The sequence below is a fragment of the Dermacentor albipictus genome, chromosome 9, assembly GCF_038994185.2.
Source record: "Dermacentor albipictus isolate Rhodes 1998 colony chromosome 9, USDA_Dalb.pri_finalv2, whole genome shotgun sequence".
Classification (NCBI taxonomy): domain Eukaryota; kingdom Metazoa; phylum Arthropoda; class Arachnida; order Ixodida; family Ixodidae; genus Dermacentor; species Dermacentor albipictus.
Window position 1 is genome coordinate 75,119,553 of NC_091829.1, and position 14,328 is coordinate 75,133,880.

Genomic DNA, 14,328 nt, shown 5'->3' on the forward strand with positions numbered 1-14,328 from the left:
GCAGGGCACCTATGCAGTTTGTGTACCGTACCAAGAGTGTGCTTTTCGTTAGGCAGCTGGCTCCATTGACCGCTCATTGATGCGATGTGCTTGTTACACACAAAGCTTATTCATTTTTGTGGGCTTACGCATTTAATCATAGAGAAGTATATTCAGCAAGAACTGGCAACAAGAAATACGTCATCCCTAGTGTTAAACGCATCCTTTAGCTGATGCCAGCTTCGAAAAAATAAAAACAATCTGAAATTACTCTTGCGTAACATACCAAGAGTGCACTTTTCTTTAGGCTGTGACTTCATTGACATTTTCAACTTGGTCTCCGCTTGATTCAATGCGAAAATTCATTGCCTTTTCACGGCTTACCCGTTTAACCATAGGGAAAGAAATTAAACAAGTGGGGACAATTGGCAAAAATTTGTAACAGGAAACACGTCACGCCTAGTGTTCATTCCGTACGTTAGCTGACGCGAGCAGTGCAAAAAAAAAAAAGAATGTGAATTGAATGTAGAGTGCGTTTTATTTTCAATTTATTCTTTCTTGCTAAAACCAAGAAGTTTCGCGTATAAATGAACTTATACATTGCTATTTGTTTTCATGCTTTATCTGGCAACAGTACGTACGCATCACAGGCTGCGTTAGCTCCAGAATCGCTACCAAAGGGAGCGAGAGCTGCTGCATATGCGAAGTTCGCCTCTTCGGTGACCCACATATTTTGGATGTAGCCTGGTTTATATGCTGCCGACGTATTCTCCCGTTCGTTGTACACTTTGACATGGCGCCAATGCACTATTGAACAACAGCAACGTGAGAAATTTAGTTTGACAGCCGGCGACGGATTTCAACCAATTGTGCTTTTATGGCATGGAACCGAGACTTGTGATACAGTAAGCGAAAGGCAGGTCGGCTGTGTTGGCATAGGTAATTTGACGTAATTACTCATACTAAGAGATGGTTGCGAAGCTTGGTATGTGCCCCAACATTATTTTACTTCTTTGCGGTACATCTTGGGCAAGCTTGCCCCACTCGGCTCAGTGAGGTGGTTAGTTTCGCGTGCTCTGACCATTACTGCGACAAGCTTTAGCGCTATCTCTGATCTCTAACATTATTGTAAATACTTTCGTAACTTTTTGAGAGACTTTGTAGGCACGCCCACCGCGCCTGGCGTTCTGACGCAGTCAGCGAAAAGCGGCTTGGTCATGGTGAAAAAGTAAGCAAGCAGAAAGTAACTCTATAGGGAACGCTCGTCATGGCGCCCATGCATCGAAATCTGCAACTGCAAGGACGCCGCCATGTTGGTACTTTGCGCGCCACGCGGGTGTCGAGGACGAGATGCGATTCACACGAGACGAGCAATGAACGAGACACGGAGCATCCCTTCATGATGCTGGCGTGATTTAGTTGAGGCGGATGCAAACGCAGCCTTTCACGCGGATCAAAATTAGCGAAATATATTATATATGGTGGTCAGATATTTCTCGAAAATGCGCGGAATCAGTTTTCACATTGTCCCTACGGACGTACGTGTGGAAATCCTAGATTTAGTTTCATATACTGAATATTGTAAGCCAGGGAAAAATGGGAGCCGCAACTTTACGGCCCCTTTGTGGTTGCCACGTTTTTTCGCGGAAGTTTACTCGCTGTCATTTAGTCACTCAAAGCGTTACGATATCAGGCCTTAGTGCACTATCAAGCTACGTAGTGGACACCCATACATACTGCATCAAGCAAAACGAGAAGACTAGCATTTCTCGTTAGGAGATAAGCAAATATCCGTATAAAGACGGCGGCTGCGGATATGTTCGTAAACATTATGTGATCGCTGTTTGAATTAGGCAATAAATCTTTGGGAACTGAAGCGAAATTTATCAAGAGATGCCAGGGTACTTTTGGAGTTTGTATAGCGAACCAAGAGCGCTCCTTTCGTTTAGTGGGCTGGCTTCATTGACGTACTCTGCTGTGATTGCGTCTTTCAAATACAAAAATTCATGTATTGTTCTGTGCTGAAGCATCGAAGTAGTGTGGTTTTCACTGGCGCCATTGAATGTGCATTACGTCTTCAACTTTCGTTCAATACTGAACTTGACTGATTCTTCTGAGCTGAACTGTTTACGATAAGCGTTAACTCCGGCGATATATCGAGTTCATTAAATGTCTGTGAAATTCGCTGGTGACCTTCCTCTGGACATGCAGGTCGACCACATCTTCGAGACAGCAGGGTTCACATGAAGAAATATAAGGTTTTACGAGACAAAACTACGTTTTCATTTTGATGCACACCGTAGTCTGGAACACTAGAAATTTGCACCACCTGAGGTTCAATACCGTGCAGCTAAATCTAAGCACATGGGTTTTTCGGATTTCTCCTCCTCGAAATACGGCGGCCATGAGCACGGTTGAGAGTAGGGGATATTTCTAAGGAAATATTTTTTTCCAATCACTTGAAACGAGATGCATTTTCTTCTCTTCAGCTATTGAACACGTTGTGTTATGAGTTAAACAGATGCATGCGCAGAGCATACTGGTAATTAATGGCAGACGTCAAAGTTGACAATAGTGAGGTGAGCTTTGACACGATATGTTGCTGTCGCGAGAACTTAAGTCCCCTGCAAACGGGCGACTCATGGTTGGAAAGCGGTGCTGCATTGTTGGCCGCACACGCTTGAGCCTTCATGAGCTGCGAGCATAGTTTGAGTCGATGTCGATCCCGTTGAGGCGGTGTGATTAGGCCGAGCACATTCCCCGGGTCTGTACTCCTGCTACTGGCAGACCCGAATTTAGGCACAAGTCAATTGATCAACGAAGACTGCTATTGTATAGTTGAGGTTTTTACCAGGAGGACTGGAAATAAACATTCTTCATTTCGTAAAGCGATCAACCAAAAAACTCAGTAGCGGCGAGACTGCGCGCTATAAACATCGGTACGTTGCTATTCTCGTAGGCTGCTAGCCGCACTTGCCATCACTGCCCTTTATAAATGTGACGGCGAACATGGGTGTACTTCTGCATATTGTTAAACAGGCTCATCATTTAACTTTGCAGATTCACAGTTTTCCTCTTATATCAAAGGGGCAACAAGTGGTTACCACGTCCATACATGAGCTTGAAACATCCGCCTCGTTCGGCTACCAACGACTTCAGTATCTGCATCGGCGTCCATTCCTGGGAAGAAACTATATTCGCGGACAACTTTCTGCGGTAATGAAGGGAAAACTACAGAGGCAAAGAGCGCTCAAGTGAGAGCGCTTAGGAATAGAGTCCCGTGTTTGGATCTGGGGAGGAGAAAGCAAAAACACTTTATTAAGAACAGTTAAATAACGTAAAATACACAACTGAATGTGAACGTTCAGTTATTTCCCGCGTTATCTCTTCCATGTCTCGCAAAACATGAAACCGTCACAGGTGGACTCTACGTCGATTCAGCGTCGGTTTGTTCCGAGCTACCAAACATTGTGGCGGTGCCGCAGTCAGGATAATGGCGTTTTCCCAAAGCAGCGTATAACGAAAGCTTTTATGGATTACAATGAGATATTTTGTAATTGTCATAGCATTGACGCCCGCGTAAACGCGAACTAGGTGCCGTTTTCTTACAGGGTGGGGAGATCAGCGTCATTGACATTCTATTTAATTTTCGTTTGGCTTTAGGGCTACACACATCGAGAATACTGCTCGCCGTAGTGCCTATGACACTTTTTAGGAGTTGCTTTTGGGCTGCAGACGATTGTCGTGCTTCAATTTTGCAAATGCGATATTTCTTCTAAAATTGGTAAGCAAAACTTTCTTAAAATATTTTTGCTACTTGTGATCCATATTCTTCCATTCTTACAGCAGATGTGCAAATGCGCTTATCACAAGTTATCAGTGCAACACCCTGTGTTATTTTGCGCAGAAAATAAGGCAGCGTGTATATCTGCTACATTCACGATCTCAGGGAACGCAATCGAATGGAGGGGGGGGGGGAATGTGTGGCTTTCAAGGTGGCTCTGCTGGCACTAAAACATCACCCCCACCACCTCCCGGGTAATTTTCCATATCCTGCTCTTCCTTACTACAACCAGGGACGGGGTGATGACAGAACACCTATGGGCCCCGGGTGCCAGGCGACCTAGCTACGCCACTGGGGAGAGTGCTTCAATACTTTTTACCCTGGTATAAGGCTCATGGGTAATTCTTCCGAAGAAAAATATGCTACTTCGCTTTACTTCGTGAAACTTCGCTTTTATCGGCGGGTTGTTGCGTCCCTGGTGATCATAAACAAGCCACTCCTGCGTTCATTCTGACCGCTTTTTGTCAATGGCAAGGTGAGGATTCTTTTCCCTCTCGGTAATCGAAGCTGCAATTTAAGCTAAGCGCTGTCAGGACTGGGGGCTCAATCCCATCGCTCGGGATCCGTTGTCAAGATTGGAGTCGGGCATGAATTAGAAGGTAGCTGGCCCATGCCGTCGTCCAAGTTATCCACGCTGAGAGAGAGAGAGAGAAGAATACAGGAAGGCAGGGATATTAACCAGTCAATAGTCTGGTTGGCTACCCTACACTGGGGGAAGGGAGAAGGGGAAGAGAAAGAAGGGAGAGAGAAGGTGTAGGTACGCGTACGGACAGCACTTCAGTTAAAGTCGCTCGAGCAAACCAGAAGTTCTGAGAAAACACAAAAGTGCCTTCACTGCCTTCTGAGCCGATGATCGGTCGGGACGGTGCTCTAATATTGTCTGTTCACTTAGAGGACGATCGTCTAGTTTACTCAATGTGTCGGACAAATACTGTCTTTGGGCTTGAAATTGAGGACAATGGCACAATATGTGGTCAATGTTCTCCTCGCATGCGCAAACATCACATGCAGGACTATCAGCCATTCCAATTAGTGCTGAGTAGGCATTCGTGAAGGCCACTCCAAGCCATTAACCGACACAGAAGAGACGCTTCACGCCGGTGCACACCGGCTGGAGGTCTGAGTTGAAGTGATGGGTTTAGTCGGTGCAGTCTTGTGCGTCTTGTATGTACATTATTCCACTCTGCTAAGGAGATCGTGCGTGCCAGAATGCCAAGTTGTCTCGCGGCGTCGGTCCTTGAGAGCGGAATGGGGACGCAGCGGTCTTCTTGGTTTGACGTCCGAGCTGCTTTATCGGCGTCTTCATTACCAATGATACCGCAATGACCTGGTATCCACTGAAAAGAGATATCATGGCCTTTTTCTCCTAAGTGATGGACAAGTTCCGCGATTTCGCACGTGAGCTGATCGTGAGTTCCATGTCGGAGAAATGAATGCACACATTGCAAGGCCGACCTGGAATCGCAGAAGACTGCCCATTTTCTAGGACTTTCAGTATTTATCACTTGAAGCGCGTCGCGGAGAGCCTCGAGCTCTGCAGCTGTAGACGTAGTGACATGGGAAGTCTTGAACCGCTTGGTTATTCTCATTGCTGGTATAACTACAGCGCCGCTGGAACTGGTTGATGTAGTTGATCCATCAGTGTAGACGTGTGTGCAGTCGCTGTATTTCTCGTACAAGAGAAATAAAGTTAGTTGCTTGAGCGCTGATGATGGCAAGTCCGACTTTTTCTGAAGTCCTGGCACTGTAAGGTTCACTTTTGTACGGCGCATACACCATGGAGGAATAGAAGGCCTTGCCGCAGGTGTGTAACCTGACCTGAAAGAGTCACGGTGCGCGAAGACAGTCGCACTGAATGTCGTGTGGGGCCTATCTACTGGGAGACTTGCTAGGTGGTGGGTAGGGTTCCGGGCGAAGTGTCTTAGGTGCACACGCATTGTTTCAATGCTAATGTGCGTTCTAATAGTGAAATCTTGAGCCACTGCAATAACTTCAGTCGTTGACGCACTCCGCGGTAGACCGAGACATATCTTGAGTGCTTGGGCTTGGATGCTTTGGATTATGTTCAGGTTAGTTCTGCAGGTGTTGGACATGACAGGTATGCTGTATCGCAGGAAGCCAATAAAGAGGACCCTGTACAGTTGCAGCATAGAGTGTATTGGCACTCCCCAGGTCTTTCCTGCAAGGAACTGAAACATATGGCAAATTCCTGTCAGGCATTTTTTCACATAATTCACATGAGGGGTCCAGGAGAGATTTTTGTCAAGGACCACCCCTAAAAATCTGTGACTCGTGCTGTACGAGATCATGTGTCTGTCGACGGATATCACGTATGGCGACATTGATTTCCTGGTAAATGCCATCGCTGCGCACTTCTCGTATGATATATGAAGTCCTTGTTCTCGAAGGTAGGATGATGTCAAAGTAGCTGACTTTTGAAGCCGCGCGCGAAGCTGCAGTCGCGTCACAGCCGACGTCCAAATGCAAATGTCGTCGGCATAGATGGAGAGCCTAACAATGCCTGGCAGGATGTCGGTGAGTCCAATGAGTGTTAGACTGAAGAGCGTTGGGCTGAGTACTCCGCCCTGAGGCACCCCACGGTTACTGTAATGCTGGGAGGTCGGGCCATCCTCGGTAAGTACGAAAAAGGATCTCGTATGTAGATAGCTACGTATCCAAATATATACTTTGCCGCCATGTCCTACTGCCTCTAACGCGTTCAAAATCGCTTCGTGCGTTACGTTATCGTACGCTCCTTTAACATCCAGAAACAGGGCAGCAGATAATCTTTTGCAGGACTTCTGGTGCTCGACGTACGTCACCAAGTCGATAACGTTGTCTATGGAAGAACGGCCCCGCCTGAAACCGGCCACTGCATCTGGGTATACCTGGTAATGTTCGAGGTACCATTCTAGCCGTGCTAGAACCATCCTCTCCATTAGTTTTCCGATGCAACTGGCAAGCGCAATTGGTCGGTATGATGCAATGTCTACAGGCGACTTGCCAGGCTTGAGCAGTGGAATTATGCGACTGGTCTTCCATTCTTGGGGAACCGTACCTGTCCGCCAGGAGCTGTTGAATAGGAGCAGGAGCACTTTTCGAGCCTCATCACCCAGAATACACAGGGCACGGTAGGTTATACCATCGGGGCCTGGTGAAGATGAACGCTTGCACAATGCCAGTGCAGCTTCGAGCTCGCCCATGGAGAAAGGACTATCCATGCAGGAGTCGCGTGAAATCAGTGAGTGGCGGAGCGTCGATGTTCCAGCGCAACTAGTTTCGCCAGCAATCCTCCTGCAGAAAGCTTCCGCTACGTCAATCTCGCTGCATTGTTGGTGAAGGGCCAAAGACTTAACAGGGTGGCGCTGCTGAGGGGTTCCACGGAGACCACGAACAGTTCTCCATATGTGAGACAATGGTTTTCGTGGATCCAAAGATTCGCAGAATGATTTCCATCTTTGTGATGCAAGTTTGTCCATGCGACGCTGAATTTTCTTTTGAGTTCTTCTGGCCAACCTCAAGTCATTTACAGACTTCGTGCGCCTGTATCTTCGCTCTGCACGACGACGAATTGCACGAAGCTTCTCTAGCTCAATGTCGTATTCGGTGCGTGTGGACGTTCTCGGAAGTGAATGTTTCGCAGCCTCTAGGGCACCTTTTATGATGTCCTCTAGGCTAGTGGCCAAGTCATCCCGACAGCCGTCTTCGACAATTGACTTGAACATTGGCCAGTCGATGCATTGTGTGACGGCGGCTAACCTGGAGTCCGTCAACCCTTCAACCCTAAGATAAGTGGGTAGGTGGTCACTTCCCCGCGTTTCAATATCCGGAAACCACCTGACCTTTCTAGTGAAGGAGCGTGAAACAAAGGTCAGATCCAGGCAGCTACAGTAGGCAGTTCCCCGTAGAAAGGTGGGGCTTCCATCATTTAACAAGCATAGTTCTTGTTCAGAGGCAAATGACACTAATCTTCTGCCTCTCGAGTTTATCTTAGAACTTCCCCAGAGATGGTGGTGGGCATTAAAATCTCCAGTAATCACCAAAGGCTGCGGAGTCGCTGTGGTGATTCGCCGTAATCTCTCGCAGTCCAACCGACTTGAGGGCGATATGTAGGCTCCAATTAATGTGAAAGTGAGCTTGCCTTTCCTCAATGTCAGACAGACGTATTGGTTTTCTTGGTCAGGTGACTCTGGGTGATGGACATACGTAAGATCACGTCGCATGAATACGATGATCTTGCTGCATTCTCCGTGAGTGGCGGACATGAAACATTCATACCCAGACAGTCTGATGTTATCTGATAGGGGCTCGCAGATGACGATGACTGGGAACTTATTTGTTAACACAAACTGTCGAAAGTCCGACATGCGTGACTTCAGTCCTCTGGCGTTCCACTGAAATATCGACGCGTTTCGGACTTCGTCACGAAAGGACGGCTTCTGGAGAGCCATGATTTTAACCAAGAGTTGCAAGTACTGGACTCAAAGTGTCCAGCACCTGTAGTGCGCTTTGCGCAGACGAAGACTTCATGTTGGTAAGTATACCGCGAATGGCACTCATGAGCGACCGCACAATGTTGATGACCTGGAGATCATCAGCTAGCGTCGCTTCAACAGTGGCAGAAGCCGTTGAAGCCGGTGCGTTTTGAGGTATCTTAGCAGGGAGGTGTGCCCTCGGTAGCTCAGGCCATTCTTCAGGACGGGCGAGGCTCTCCTCTTTGTTCACTTTCCTTGTATCTGTCTTGGTGGCGCAGTGCGGAGATGCGGCAGCCCTTCTGACTGTAGCTGGCGTGTATCTATCTTCAGTTGCGGAATTTCTTGAACGTTTTCGGTGTCGATGCCGACGTCGCCGAACAGCGGTAGCAACCTCTCGATGCGTCGAATTATCGCGCACCATGCGTTTTAGAATCGTGAATTCCTTCCGCATCCGCAGGCAATCCTTTGATGAGGCCTTGTGAGGACCACTGCAGTTCGGGCACTTTAGAACATGTGTGCTGCAGGCGTCTTCTGAATGGGACTCAGAGCACCGCGGGCACACTACACTGTTCACGCAGACAGCCTTCACGTGGCCAATCTTGCAACATTTGAAACACTGGAGGGGCTTCGGTACGAATGGTCGTACTGGATGGCGGACATGTCCTACTTTGACGTGGGAGGGAAGGCTGTCTCCTTCAAACATAATCTTCACACAGCGTGTGTTTCCCAATCTGGAAATTCTTGTAATGGAATTGCCTTCTGTCGTTGGCTTTATCAGCGTTGGCAAGTCGTCATTAGGAATGGCAACGTCGACGTCATAAATGACGCCCGCAGTACCATCGCCGCCTGTAGGGATCATTGATCGCACCTTTACGTTGTCGATATCAGTTATATTTCGTAGGTGTTGTAGGGCACTACGATGTAGCACATCAACTGCCAGGACATTTTTCCGCGGGTTTATTCGCACGTCTTTAATCTCATTTGGTGCGATTCTCTCGAGTAAGGAAGAGAGGACCTGCCTGTTGAGGAGCCGCAAATTGGTCGCCGGGTCCACGGGTATAAAGAGCACAGTGTGCGGCCAGCGCAGCGGTGCACTCTTCACGGTAGAAGCACTTGGCGACGAAGATGCCTGCAGTAGTCTTCTTTTCGCTGATCTACTCATCACGACCTGGAAGTCATCGTCCGACGAGTCGTAGCTGTCCGAACATATCTCAGTGGCCTCGCTATCGGTATCGCTTGACGCACTTCCACGTTTCCTGGACGCTAGCCGACCTGACGGCTGCACACCAGGAAAGTCCGCGGAGATTTCTTCATCCATTACCGCAAGGAGGGAGCGGCAGCTCCCAGAAATGCAGGGAAACAAAGCGAAAAAGCGGAGACAAAAGCACAAGCGTTCTATCAAAGAATCACTTCGTCTCACTTCATCAAAGAATCACTTCATCACGCTGAGGACGTTGATGATGAAACATGACTGTTTGAGAAAATACATCAGTCTAACATGACTGCTTGAGAGAGAGTGTCCTGAGCAGCCGCACAACAGCGGTTTTTAAACACTCTGTCCCCTCCCGATACAAGGTGATGCGAACGTTGGTTTAGTCATCGCAAACTAGCCGCCTCCCCGCAGGCCGGTCTACGCACACAAATGCACAAACGTTCGAATGTCCGGAGCCGACGTCAGAGGGGCCCCGTAGAACTCGGAGGTGTTCCGGGTACCGCGTTGGGGAGTTTGGGAACAATAGTTGGCCCGCCTAAGTCATTCCGTCACTAGTTCATTCTAGTTTTCCAATAATATGTTGAACATTGCTAGCCTCACGGAAATGTCAGGTAGCAACTTGGCGGCGCCTTTGCCGTTGCCACTGTTTTTCGCGCACTTGTAGTCCCATTGGGCGCGTTAAGTTAAGGCGCTCGAGCGCGCTCTAGCCAGCAGAGCGCGCTCTTTTAAGCTTAACGGCTAAAAAGCGACTTCCGGTGCGTGATTGCGGAGCGCGCTCTACGCGCACCATCCTGGAAACGGTGCGCGAGAGCGCGCACCTGCTACGGCTTCCGGAAAAATGACGTGTTTCCTACTCTTTCCACCAATGCAAGTCCGTTCTCCTTGCCCACTCGTTCCTCTCGCCGCCGCGATGCCGGGCGTCTGAAGCTGCTGTCAGGCGAGATCGGCAACGTGTTGGCGCGCTTTGAGCTTGCATCGCATCGTAAGCTGCTGCCTCCGTCGCCGCGCGTCAAGTTCTTCTACCTCTTCATCGTCTAAACAAGGGCTGCAGAAGTACGGTCGGCGAGGCCATCTTCGAGAAGCGCGCGAAATGCAATAGCGGATGCGGAAGCAACACAACATTCGCCAGACGGCACGTTCGTGCACCCGAAAACAGTCGGCGAAAATGGCCGTTAACTTAAGCTCCGAAGGCGTCGCACTCGAGCGCACTCGAGCGTGCTCCTTTGGAGTTCGGAGCGCGCTAACTTAACGCGCCCATTGTGTTTAGCGGTCAAAGAATTAGGATGTTATGACGTCGTGTGCTATCAAGGTATGCATTGGATGGACAATATTATATACTCCATAAAGCAAAACGAGAAGGGCAACATATTATACAGCATTAAGGAAGATCTCGATATAAAGACGCAAGCTCCGGATATTTCAGGTGATTAGTGTTTGATTAGAAATTGTTTATACACTGTATTCTTAGGGAATAAATAAAAACTTTTGCAGAGATTCCAGGGCACCCATGGAGTATTTGTGCCGTACAAGGTGCGCACTTTTCGTTACTTTGTGGCTCCATTGACGATACCTGCCGCTGGTAACGTTGGTTAAATATACAAATTCATGCATTCTTCTGGGCTTAACCGTTTAGCTGTAAAATCAGTGCACTTTTCTTTACACTGCATATCAGGTCTTTCCCTTTCCTTCAATGCTATTCTTTATTCTTTTTCTGGCCTTAACCGTTCCGCCATAATATAGTGCGTTTTTCCTACAGTACTTGCTCCACTGACATTGTACTAGGTCTAACTTTCGTTGAATACTGGACATCACAAAAATCATAGTATGGGATTTTTCGGGCCAAAACCCCTATCTGATTAGGAGGCACGCTGTAGTAGGGTACTCCGGAAATTTGGACCACCTCGTGTTTTTTAACCTTTACCTAAATCTATGTACACGGGTCTTTTCGCATTTCGCCCCCGTCGAAATGCGGTGGCCATCGCCGGTATTCAAACTCGCGACCTCGTGCTGAGCAACCCGACACAATAGCAACCATGGTAGGCGATACTGAACGTCACTGATATTTCCGTGTTTAACTTATTCAGCATAGAGGTTAACTCCTGCGATATTTGGAGTACTGTGGATGTCTGTGAAATTCGCTGGAGTCGTTCCTTTCGACATGCAAATCAGCCAAATCTTTAAAACAGTGGGGTTGAGAAATATAAACGTGGTGTTTTAAGTTCCGAATGCACGTTCCGATTATGAGGCTCGCCCTATTGGGGGACACCGGAAATGTGGACCACCAGGTGCTCTTTAAAATGCACCTAAATCTAAGTAGAAAGGGTGTTTTCGCATTTCACTCCCAAGAAATGCAGCGGCTGTGAGCAGGGTTGAGAGTAGCGCAGATATTTTTAGAAATTATTTCGTGACGTAATAGTTCTGCAGAAACCCGCAAAGTGGAGAGAAGTAATTAACAAAGGGAAAATCAGACATCCACGCATCCGTAGTAATTGCGATTTATTACATCTCACGGCAGCCGTGAGATGACGAAGGAGCATGATCGCGGCGCTGGAATACGCTAGAAAACTACACAGTTTCGTCGTCCGCCCGCGCGACGGCGTTACGGTGGAACAAGCAGACGAAACGGAAGTACTTATATTGCCACACGGCACGAAGTGAAATAAAAACATGTGAACATTCCACTAGTATGATTCATTATTTCTCTTAACTCTAACTCATCTTTTGAAGAATCATAGTAAACGAATAAATTATTTCGACATGAATAATTATTTAAGTCACGTGTCACTACGAGTGACGTCACAGCGCTGCCATGTACGTAGGCACCTTTGCGCGATATACGTCGACTCTCTCGCTGGGAGGGCAGCCCCCGCGAGGAGAACGGCAAACGGCGTTTCGTGCAATATTTAAGCTCTTAGCGCGACGCATAAGAAAGTAATACGTAGCAGACACGACCCTTAGCGCGCCTGGTATGCAGTGCCCTTCTTAGCTCAATATGGTCAGACCTGGTGAGGGGCCAGTCCTTGAAGGCAATATAATATCGGGGGTAGTAATAGTTGTTCCTGGAAAGCCTGCTAAATTCTGTAGCCCCCTTCATGAAACACATCTAAAAGGCTCCCGTGCTGATCGAATACGTAATTGAATACAGAACCTGCGGTTACATCGGACGCTTTTGATTTCGTCTACGCATTACCCACGGCATGCCTCTCCTTTTCAAGCAATATAATAAAGTGCATTGTTTAGATCAACGATGAATTTCGGTAATGGTACAAACCATGCGTACAATTTGAAATGAGGGACAGTCTGTGCGACCAGTTTTCTTTACAAATGTAACCACAGCTACAAAATGAAAATTTTCTCTATGCAGCAAACATTAAATGAGCCTCATTTTCGCCACATGCAAACTAGGCGTGACGTCAAAATTTCCCAAAGCACTCGGAGACATGGTTGATAAACACCGTGTAACGTGTTCGAGCATTTCCTTCTTATATGTTTCTTTATTTCGATAACGAATTGCCCTGAAGCCTTAACTCTTGATGTGTATGTCTGTAATATATGTGTGTTGTGAGGCCCGTGTAGAGTACTAATTGAAGCAGTGTGTTTTCTGGAACCTCTTATCACGCACCCAGTGGTCATAGCTGGTTGCGTCACTGTAGCGGAGGCCAGTTTGCAGTCGCATACGCGAGCATTCCGATTGTAAGCCTGCACTTGTACATATTACGTGGTACGCATCTGCCAATCCGTCACTGGGACTGAGCAGTCTGGGCATGTAGAAACCCACGGTAAATGCAACCAGTTCCACTTTGAGAACACAGCTGGCGTAAGAGCCGCCCCGGTCCGAAGCCTTTTAACCACAACTTCCACCACCCTAGTAAGGTGAGGAGGGATGGAGCAGGAGTGGGATAAGCGAACAGAGTGTGGAATAAGAGCACTTGCCCACGCAATAAATATAGTTGCTGAACCTGACGCTTTTTGAAGTTTGCTCGCTCATAACGCTAGAAATTCTACTGTTCGGTTTCACACGCGGAAAGCCCGCTTTGATTATGAGGCACGCCATAATGAGGGACTGGGAGCGACTTTACCAATTTCGGGTTCTTTAAGGTGCACCCAAATCCAGGTACACGCTCGTCTTTTAGCTTCTTTTTCTTTTTCCGTCTTCTTTTTCCATTTCACCCCGTCGAAATTCGATCGCCGTGGCCGCTATTGAATGTACGACCTTGAGCTCAGCAGTGAAAAGCGTGACGCACTAAGCGACCGCGCCCTGTATCAAACACAAAAAAGGCTCCAACGCTCACCTATCGAGTTAACAAAAGCAACTCCTGCGCCCATGCCAAGGTAAATATGTCTGGTAGCGAAGCTTCCTTGGGAGCCTATACGTTCAAAGCATGGCGGTCGATCGCCCCATCTGTATCTGGAGGAACAATTCCGGCAGAGAAAAAATGATGTGACGTCACATCCGTTAAAAACAGAAGTGACGCCATTTTGTTTTGGAAGGCGCGAAACTTGTTTTATTCGCCTGCCTATACAGCTATATATTCGAATGCTTCGCCATTCGATTGGATGGGCGTATCGAGCATTCAGCGCGGAAAGCGATACAGGAAAAAGCCAACCGTATGGTTGTCGAAATCGCACCCCTGCCGAGAACATAATTTCTTTGGAGGCCGACGAAAACTTTAGGATGCAGTGCTCATGAATGCTTGTGTGGAGTGCTTTAGGTGATGAAGTTACCCCGCGTCACCAAATTCAGACAAACTTCGACAAGTAAGGAAGCACAACGTGTGAGGGGGGGGGGGGGAGGAGGGCGTATTTCAATAGGTGAA

At 47.8% G+C, this 14,328-nt stretch overlaps 1 protein-coding gene across 5 annotated transcripts in view; it reads left to right on the plus strand.

Annotated features, from left to right (window-relative positions):
* LOC139049428 (uncharacterized) overlaps positions 1 to 14,328 on the plus strand; it is a 143,234-nt gene that overhangs the window by 53,985 nt on the left and 74,921 nt on the right. Inside the window, exon 3 of one of the 5 annotated variants that reach the window (XM_070524750.1) lies at positions 11,003 to 11,041. The exons of the other annotated variants lie outside the window; for them this stretch is intronic. The gene's annotated coding sequence lies outside the window, so the exon portion shown is untranslated. The remainder of the gene's footprint in view (positions 1 to 11,002; positions 11,042 to 14,328) is intronic. 5 annotated transcript variants of the gene reach the window in all.